The following is a 10,501-nucleotide window of genomic DNA, read 5'->3' on the forward strand; positions in this document are numbered from 1 at the left end:
CAGCCTCCCAAGTAGCTGGGACTACAGGCATGTGCCACCAAGCCTGACTGAGTTTTTATATTTTTAGTAGAGACAGGGTTTCACCGTGTTAGCCAGGATGGTCTCAATCTCCTGACCTTGTGATCTTCCCACCTCAGCCTCCCAAAGTGGTGGGATTACAGGCGTGAGCCACTATGCAGGGCACTATTCTGTTTTTCTTTGTGGTTACTATCACCAGTGAGTTTTGTGCCTTCAGATGATTTCTTCTTGCTCATTAACATCCATTTCTTTCAGACTGAAGAACTCCCTTTAGTATTTCTTGTAGAACAGGTTGGGTCTTGATGAAATCCCTCAGCTTTTGTTTGCCTAGGTAGGTCTTTATTTCTCCTTCATGCTTGAAGGACATTTTCATTGGATATATTATTCTAGAATAAAATATTTTTTTCCTTCAGCACTTTAAATATGTCATGCCACTCTCTCCTGGCCTGTAATGTTTCCATTGAAAACTCTGCTGCCAGACATTTTGGAGCTCCATTGTATGTTATTTGTTTCTTTACTCTTGCTGCTTTTAGGATCTGGATTAAGAAAATGTGGCACATATACATCATGGAATACTATGCAGCCATAAAAATCGATGAGTTCATGTCCTTTGTAGGGACATGGATGAAGCTGGAAAATACCATTCTCAGCAAACTATTGCAAGAACAAAAAACCAAACACCGCATGTTCTTACTCATAGGTGGGAATTGAACAATGAGAACACATGGACACAGGAAGGGGAACATCACACACCAGGCCCTGTTGTGGGGTGGGGGGAGGGGGGAGGGATAGCATTAGGAGATATACCTAATGCTAAATGACGAGTTAATGGGTGCAGCACACCAACATGGCACATGTATACATATGTAACAAACCTGCACGTTGTGCACATGTACCCTAAAACTTAAAGTATAATTAAAAAAAAAGAGTTGAAGGGAAAGAAGGAAAAAAAAAGATTATTTCTTTATCCTCAACATTTGGGAGTTTGATTATTAAATGCTTTGAGATAGTTTCCTTTGGGTTAAATCTGCTTGGTGTTCTATAACTTTGTACTTGAATGTTGATATCTTTTGGTAGATTTGGGAAGTTTTCTGATATTATCCCTTTGAATAAACCCCTATCTCTTTCTCTACCTTTTCTTTAAGGTTAATAACTCTTAGATTTGCTGTTTTGAGGCTATTTTCTAGATTGGTATGCATGCTTTATTCTTTTTCACTCTTTTTTTCTTTTGTCTCCTCTGACTGTGTATTTTCAAGCAGTCTGTCTTCAAGCTCACCAATTCTTTCTTCTATTAAATTGATCAATTCTATTAAAAGGCTCTGATGCATTCTTCATGATGGCAATTGCATTTTTCAACTCAATAATTTCTGCTTGATTCTTTTTCATTATTTCAATCTCTTTGTTAAATTTATTGGATAGAATTCTTAATTTCTTTTCTAGGCTATCTTGAATTTCTTTGAGTTTCCTCAAAACAACTATTTTGAATTATCTCTCTGAAAGTTCACATATGTCTCTTTCTCTAGAATTGGTCCCTGGTTTATTATTTCATTCATTTGGTGAGGTTATGCTTTCCTGGATGGTCTTGATGCTTATAGATAGTTGTCAGTGTCTAAGCAATGAAAAGCTAGGTATTTACTGTAGTCTTTACAGTCTGAGCTTATTTGTGGCTGTCCTTGAGGAAGCTTTCAGGGTATTTGAAGGGATTGGACCTGAAGCCCCATAATGCTGTCAATTTTGCAGACTCATAGAGGTACCACTCTGGCAGTCTTGGATAAGACCTGAAAGAATTCTCTGAATTACCAGACAGAGGCTCTTGTTCTTTTCCCTTACGTTCTCCCAAACAAACAAAGTCTCTCTGTGTGTGTGTCTCTCTGTCTCTCTCTCTCTGTCCATCTCTCTCTATCTGTCTCTCTCTCTCTGTCTCTCTTTCTCTTTCTCTCTGTCTGTACTGAGCCGTCTTAAACTGAGGGTGTGGTGATGCAAGCATCCCCGTGGCCACCACCACTGAGACCGTGGTGGGTCAGCACCTGAAGCCAACATACCACTGGATATTGCCCAAGGCCCTTTCCTTCACAGCAACAAGTTCCTCCAAGCTGCAGGCATGTCCAGGGATGCTGTCTGAGAGCCAGAGATAGGAGTGAAAAATCTTAGCAACTTACTTGATATTCTACTGCCACTAAGCTGTCATTCAAATCACGGTACAAAGACTTCCTTTCTCTTCCCTCCCCTTTCCACAGGCAGAGGAGGAGCCTCTCCCTGTGGTCACCACCACCACTGGTCCACACAGGTTCTGCAAGGCCACTGCTGATGTTCACTTAAAACCCAAGGGCTCATTTGTCCACTTGTGATAAATGCTGCCAAGCCTGGGACTCACCTTTCAGGGCAGTCAACTCCTGTCTGTCCTAGGGTAGATCCAGAAATGGTGTCCAAGAGCTTAGGCCTGGACTCAGGGACCCCAAGAGCCTACTTGTTGTTCTGCTCCACTGTGACCAAGCTAGTACCTAAGGTGCAAGACAAAGTCCCCATTTACTTTTCCCTCTGCTTCTCAAAAAGATGGAGCCTTTCACTATAGCCACCACAGCTGGATGTGCTTGGGCTCACCTAAAGTCAGCACATTTCAGAGCCCAAGGCCCACAGCATACTACCTGAGTATTGCTGCTGGTTATTCAGGAACCAAGGGCTCCTTAGTCAGCAGATTATGAATTCTGACAGGAGTGGGTCCTTCCCTTCAAGGTGGCAGGTTTCCTTTTGGCTCAGGTTGTCTCTAGAAATGTCCAGGAGCCAGGTGCTGGAACAGGGCCCTCACAGCTCTGCCTGGTGCCCTATCTTACTGTGGCTGAGCTGGTATCCAAGATGCAAGACAAAGTCCTCTTTGCTCTCTGTTCTCTTCTTGTTAAATAGAAGGAAAGAATCACTTTTGTTGCTGTGAGCTGCACTGCCTGGGGTCAGGGGAGGGGTGACACCAGCACTCCTTTAGAAGCTAGTGTCTCCCTAGGTCACATGCCATCCTAGACCTCTGGCTGTGAGCCCAGCCTAGCACGAGGAATTTCCTAGGAATTGCAGTCCTTGTGTCCTACATTGTCTTTCAAGCTTACCTAAAACCCCAAAGCACTTCAGCCTGTGGTGGCAAGGCTTTGCCAAGAAACTCAAGTTCCAACCACTGGGATGGGCGAATCCCCTCTGGCTAGGGCTGGTCCAAATGCTCACTTCGTGCAAGGGTGAGCTGGCTGAGCCCAGCACGGCCTTATTCTCTGCTAAGCTTTATTCTCTATTGTGATAGAGCAGTACTGAATTCAATGTAAAATCCCAAGTTGCTGCCTTCTCCCTCCCTCAAGGGCATAGACTCTTTCTCCATGTTGCATGGGGAAAGGGTGGCATCAGCGATTCAAGATTGTCTTTCCCGCCCCCCTCAATTCCTCTTTCCAGGATATGAAGTTAAAACCAGTTACTGTGATTGCTCACCTGATTTGTGGTTCTTGTGACAGTGCTTTTTTTTTTTAGACTAAGTTTCACTCATGTCACCCAGGCTGGAGTGTAATGGCACAATCTTGGCTAACTGCAACCTCCACCTCCCAGATTGAAGCGATTGTCCTGCCTCAGCCTCCCTAGTAGCTGGGATTACAGGTGCCCACTACTATACCCGGCTAATTTTGTGTATTTTTAGTAGAGATGGAGGTTTCACCGTATTGGCCAGGCTGGTCTCAAACTCCTGACCTCTGGTGATCCACCAGCATCAGCCTCCCAAAGTACTGGGATTACAGTTGTGAGCCACCGTGCCCAGGCATGACAGTGCTTTTCTATGTGCAGATAGTTATTAAAATTTGGTGTTCCAGCAGGGGAAACAAGTGGTATAGGCTTCTATTCTGCCATCTCGCTCTGCCCACACAAAATTCCCAATTTCCTTCTTTAAAAATCAATATTCTTGGCCAGGCACGGTGGCTCATGCCTGTAATCCCAGCACTTTGGGAGGCTGAGAAGAGTGGATCATTTGAGGTCGGGAGTTTGAGACCAGCCTGACCAACATGGTGAAAGCCCATCTCTACTAAAAATACAGAAAAATTAGCCAGGCATGGTGGCACACTCCTGTAATCCCAGCTACTTAGAGGCTGAGGCAGGAGAATCACTTGAACCTGGGAGGTGGAGGTTGCAGTGAGCCAAGAATCACGCCACTGCACTCCAGCCTGGGTGACAGAATGAGACTCCATCTCAAAAAAAAAAAAAAAAATGAAAAGAAAAGAAAAGAAAAAATTAATATTCTTTTCTTTTTTTTTTTTTTTTTGAGAAGGAGTCTTGCTCTTTCACCCAGGCTGGAGTGCAGTGGCACATCTCAGCTCACTGCAGGCTCCACCCCTGGGGTTCACACCATTCTCCTGCCTCAGCCTCCCACGTAGCTGGGACTACAGGTGCCCACCACCTTGCCCAGCTAATTTTTTGTATTTTTAGTAGAGATGGGGTTTCACCGTGTTAGCCAGGATGGTCTCGATCTCCTGACCTCGTGATCCGCCCGCCTCGGCCTCCCAAAGTGCTGGGATTACAGGCATGAGCCACCACGCTCAGCCAAAAAAATTAATATTCTTAATTTTTTTGAAGAAGTTTTAGGTTTAAAGAAAAATAGAGCAGAGAATATAGGGTTCCCATATACTCCCTTAGTCCCTCCCTCCCACTTTTTCCTACTATTAACATTTTGCATTAGTGTTGTACATTTGTTATAATTGATGAACTAATATTACTAGTAATTTAGATAGCTATTAACTAAATACAGTATTGTTGACTAAATTCTATAGTTTACATTAGAGTTCAATCTTTGTGTTGTATATCCTATGGGTTTTAACAACTGTACAATGTTATGCATTTTCCATTACAATATCATAGAAAATAGTTTCACTGCCCTATAAATCCTCTGTGCTTCACCTATTCATCCCTCCCTTCCTCTCCCCAGTCCCCTGACAATCACTAATCTTTATATTGTCTCCATAGTTTTGTCCTTCCCGAATGTTCTAAGTTGGGATCATACAGTATGCAGCTTTTCAGACTGGCTTCTTTTACTTAGTAATATGCATTCGAGTTCCTCCACATCTTTTCATGGCTAGGTAGTTCATTTCTTTTTACTGCTGAATAATATTCCATTACATAAATGTACCACAGTTTTTTAATCATTCAAATATTGAAGGACATTTGGTTGCTTCCAAGTTTTTGGCAATAATGAATAAAGCTGCTATAAACATTTGTATGCAGGTTTTTGTGTGGACATAAATTTTCAGGTCATTTGGGTAAATACCAAGGAGTGCAATTGCTGGATTGTATGGCAATAGCATGTTTAGTTTTATAAGATACTGACCCAAAATTCCACCTTTTATACCCATAAGCAATGAGTGACATAGTTTCGGTTGCTCCACATGCTCACCAGCATTTGATGTTGTCAGTGCTTTGGATTTAGCCATCCTAATAGGTTTTAATTCGCAATTCTTTAATGACAGATAATGTACAGCATATTTTCATTTGTTTATTTGCCATCCATGTACCTTCTCTGGTACAGTGTCCATATATTTTGCCCATTTTTAACTAGCTGTTTTCTTATTGTTAATTTTGTGTGTGTGTGTGGGTGTGTGGTTGAGGGGACAGGGTCTTTCTCCGTCTCCTGGGCTGAAGTGCAGTGCTGTGATCTTAGTTCACTGCAGCCCCTACCTCCTGGGCTCAACTCATCCTCCCACCTCAGTCCCCCAAGCAGCTAGGACTAAGTCAGGTGTCACAATGCCTGGCTAATTTTTTTCTGGTGGGGGTTAGGGGATGGGAGACAGCATTTTTCTGCTTGCCCAGGCTGGTCTCAAACTCCTGAGCTCAAGCAATTTGCCTGCCTTAACCTCCCAAAGTGCTGAGATTATAGGCATAAGCCACCATGCCTGGCCTCTTATTATTGAATTTTAAGAATTGTTTGCATATTTTAAATACCAGCTTTGTTTTTATTAGACATGTGTTTTGTAAATATTTTTTCCACTCTGTTGCTCGTGTTTTTATTCTAACAGTGTCTTTTGAAAGCAGAAGTTTTTAATTTTAATTAAGCCCAAATTACCCATTTTTTTATGAATCATACCTTTGGCATTGTACCTAAAAAGGCATTGCTAAACCAAAGGTCACCTAGATTTTCTCCCATGTCATCTTCTAGAAGTTTTGTAGTTTTGCATGTTATACTTAGGTGAATGATTAATTTTGAGATAATTTTTGTGATGCATGTAAAATCAGATTCTAGATTATTCATGACATGTGGATATCCAGTTGTTCTACCACCATTTGTTGAAAAGATTATTCTTTCTCCATTGAATTGGCTTTGCACCTTTACCAAAGACCAATTGATTTTATTTGTGTGGGTCTCTTTCTGGGTCCTTTATTCTGTTCCACTGACCTATTTGTTATTCTTTCAACAATATGACACTGTCTTGATTACTGTGGTTTTATGTAAGTCTTGAAATCAGGTGGTAGCCATCCTCTGACTTTATTCTTCTTCTTCAATATTGTGTGGGCTATTCTGAATCTTTCCCAGCTTCCTTTTAACACAATAACACAAGTGAGGATACTTAGGAGTCTCTTTTCTCAGCCCTCCACTTCTCTTGTCATGAACTCAGGCCAGTGGCAACTGTACACATGAGTGATTTCTTAATTTTTTCCCCATTTCTATCATTTTTCTTCCATATTTTAAAAGATTTTATCCACAAAACTGCCTTTGTTTCACAGATTTGCTTCATCAAAGATATCTATAACTTCTGGTCAGAGATTCCAATCAGCATGAGATATCATTGTTACTGACGATTTTGATATGTCTGCCACGAAAGTAAATGGCATTATGCAACCTAATGCCAAGTCTAATATGATGACAAATTAAGTTTAAGTGAGGCACCAAAATAAATTAGGTGCTGGCTTCCAAATGAGACATTAGACTATATGTAGGCAATCCAACAAAACTTGGTATGAGACTCTTTAAAACTTGTGCAGGTCATAAGGCAAAACATACTTCAATAAACTCTTACCTTGTCCCTCCCCGTTTGCCCATAGGCTATCTTGGGAGGTGACCCACTTTGTGCCCAGCTGCCACCAGTTGGAAACATTTTTGGAATGAAGAATGACCTGCCCAAGGAGTAGGGACCAGGTGGGCCAGGTAGGCAGGTGGGAAGGGGTGCGACCACCTGGGTCAGTTTCTCTCTCAGCTCCAACAACATTCAGATCTTTTCTCCTCCTGGAGGGTGTGGCTGTCTCTGGTAAGTCACCAGTTCATAGACTGAGATTCTGCCACATAATGTGGTTCCTGAGGAAGCAGGCACTGGGGATGGGGAGCAGAGAGGAGAACTGAGAGTGGAGGGAACACCAGAGTGTGTCTTAGTGGCTCACAGTGCTATTCCTTCCAAGAGCTGACCACTGGCCACACAAAACCAGTGGTAGCTTCAAAACTATTCAAAACTAGGTGGAAGGCAGGACTTGGCCCTCAGGCTGCAGTGTGCTGGCCACGGCCCTCAAATAACGCTAATCTAGATCCATCCTAGCAAAGCCCCAGAACCATGCTTCCATGGGATCAGGCTCTGTCGCCAGTAAAATATTTTTAAAAAGAAAAATGTATTTAAGTTGGTGCAAAAGTAATCTCGGTTTTTGACTTTAGCAAAAACATATGTACATACACACACATGAATATATTTAAAGAAATAATGACTGAACACTCTATAAATCTGATGAAAAATATTAACCAATAATGCCAAGAAATTCAAAAAACCTCAAGCAAGAGGAAGAGATCCTGCCAAAAAGGGAAGGGAACTTAATCATTACGGTTGTGGGGAATGTTACTGGGGCCAGCAGCTCACCAGCAGGAAGAGAGCAGAGAGGCTCTCTGTCCAGGGAACCCACAACAGCTCCTACAGGCAAAATGTCAGGTCCAGAGCATGACACCAGCTTGTAAATCTGCAGGACTGTCTCATTCCCTTGTCAATTTCTTCCTTATTGCTTCTCCTTAGGAGTCAGAAATAGCAGGTGGGTGAAGGAACAACCACCCCTCTCTTCTAGATCCCAGGCTTCTCCCTGCACCTGTTGCAGCTGGTGGGAGGAAAGAAGATGCACCATTAAATTAGGCTTGCAGTTAGGATCAGTGCTTCTCAAACTGTCATGTGCATACAAATCAACTGGGGAGCTTGTTAAACTGCAAGCTCTGATTCCTTCTGTGAGTTTGGGTTGGAGCCAGAGATTTTGCCTTTCCATTTCTAACAAGCTCCCATGAGACCAGCATTATGGTCCCCAGACCACCCGGGGAATGGTAAGGGTTTAGATTACTATCTGGGCCCAAATCTTTTAATTCCTGAATCTCATTATGTTTGTGATGTGGAACAATCACAGATTTTCTAGATTTTAGGTGTAACCAGAAAGCCATGGGTACTGCCAGAGTTTTCATGCCGGGGCTAAGGATGGGTCTCCCTCTAAGCAGCTTTATAGGGACAATAGGAGAGGAATGCAAGGTTGCTTTTGTGGCTTATTTCCATGGGCCTTGCTGGTTTGTTACATTGTTTATACTGGCAGAGGCAGAGTTTCTGTTAGCTCTTTGAAGGGTGAAAATTCACCTCCCTACCCCCTTGGTGCCTGTGATGGTTAATTCCATGTGTCAACTTGGCTAGATCCACAGGTATTTGGTCAAACACCAGTCTGGATGTTGCTGTGAAGGCAATTTTAGATAAAATTAACATTTAAATCAGTACACTTTGAGTAAAGCAGATTACCCTCCATAGTGTGGGTAGACCTCATTTAATCAGTTGAAGGCCTTAAGAGAAGATAGATTAAGGTCTCATGAGGAAGAGGGCACTCTGCCTCCAGACTGCCTTCAGACTCAAGCTGCAGGATCAATTATTCCCTGGGTATCAAGCCTGCCCTGCAGATTTTGCACTTGCCAACCTCCACAATTGCATGAGCCATTTCCTTTAATTAAACTCTCTCTCTCTCTCTGTCTCTCCCCACCCCTAATATATGGAGAGATATAGATAGATAGACAGATAGATAGATAGATGATAGATAGATAGATAGATGATAGATAGATAGATGAAGATATATAGATATAGATTATATAAAGATATATATATGTGTTTTATAATTGACAGTGGTGAACATACATATAGTGGGAACTTCAAGAAAAAGTCTGACATAATAAAAACCACAACACAGGACTCTATGGGCTGTTTTCCAGTCAGGACAACCCACATCTCTCTTAGCGTGTACTCTTATTCAATAAACTCTCTGGTCTCTTAGCTAAATTGTCTCTTGACCAAATCCTTTCTCTCAAAAAAGACAGAAACGGAGGACCCCCCACACTTCCAGGTGACATCCTCACAATGTTTAGGGTGAAAAGTAGATACCAAAAACCATTCTTATTTTTCCTACACCCATCATTGTTGCTTCATGTCTCTCCATGTTACCACAGTTAAACCCACTGTGCCTGTGGACTCTTGGATTATCCTGTGATGTTGGTCAGGACAGCTTCTTGTCTTTATGCCATGTGACAAATGGGCCTGGTAGACAATCACTGGGACAACCACGTGCAACAAGACAGCCATTCAGTGCAGCAAGGAAGTTGCATGCTATTATAAGTAGGTACTCTTCAGTCTTACACTTTGCTGAGATTGTTGCTTGCTTGCAATTTTATAATATTTTTATTGAAGATTAAAGTAAGCCATATTCTTCAATGCCCCAAGGAGAAAGGAAAATATTTCATTAGCTGCCACCACTGTCTATCCTAAAAGAATGTTGCCTGTCACCTAGGAGGGAAGAAATGGCTGACCTCCAGCCACCTCTTCTAAGATGGGGCTAGGGAAGGTAGAAGTGGGAGACTTCCACTCTACTCAGACTTCCGAGGAAGCTCCAGGAGAAAATATTCACCAAGGAGGCACTGAGAAAGCAGTAAATGTTTAATAGCCACTCTTATCTGATTACTGCTCCATGTTATCCTGAGTATAAAAGGAGGCTTCCTTTAAAACAAAAATCTTCTGATTGACTTATGCCTTTTTCTGTTTTGAACCTTTACTTGCTGAAGAAGAAGATGGGTAGGAGAAGGAGGGAAAGAAGGAAGAGCAGAAGGACAAGGAGGATTGGGAAGAAGAGGAAGAAGAAGCAGAAGCAGAAGCAGAAGAAGAAGAAGGAGGAGGAGGAGGGGGAGAAGGAAGAGGAAGAGGAGAAGGAGGAGAAGAAGAAAAAGGGGGAAGAGGAAGAGGAGGAGGAGAAGAAGAAGAAGAGAAGGAGGAAGAGGAGGAGAAGAGGAAGAAGAAGAGGAGGAGGAGGAGGAAGAGGAGCAGGAGGAGGAGAAGGAAGAAGGAAGGGGAGAAGGAGGAGGAGAAAATCTATTATTCAATTCAGTAGTATAATTCAATTCAATTCAAGCAATTGGCCAAAAATTCCACTGAAATATTGACTGAATTAGATTTCTCCACATTCAAAGTATCCTTTTATAAGCCATTTGATTGCTGCC

This window comes from Hylobates moloch, unplaced genomic scaffold (assembly GCF_009828535.3).
Source record: "Hylobates moloch isolate HMO894 unplaced genomic scaffold, HMol_V3 SCAFFOLD_5, whole genome shotgun sequence".
In the NCBI taxonomy this organism is placed as follows: Eukaryota; Metazoa; Chordata; class Mammalia; order Primates; family Hylobatidae; genus Hylobates; species Hylobates moloch.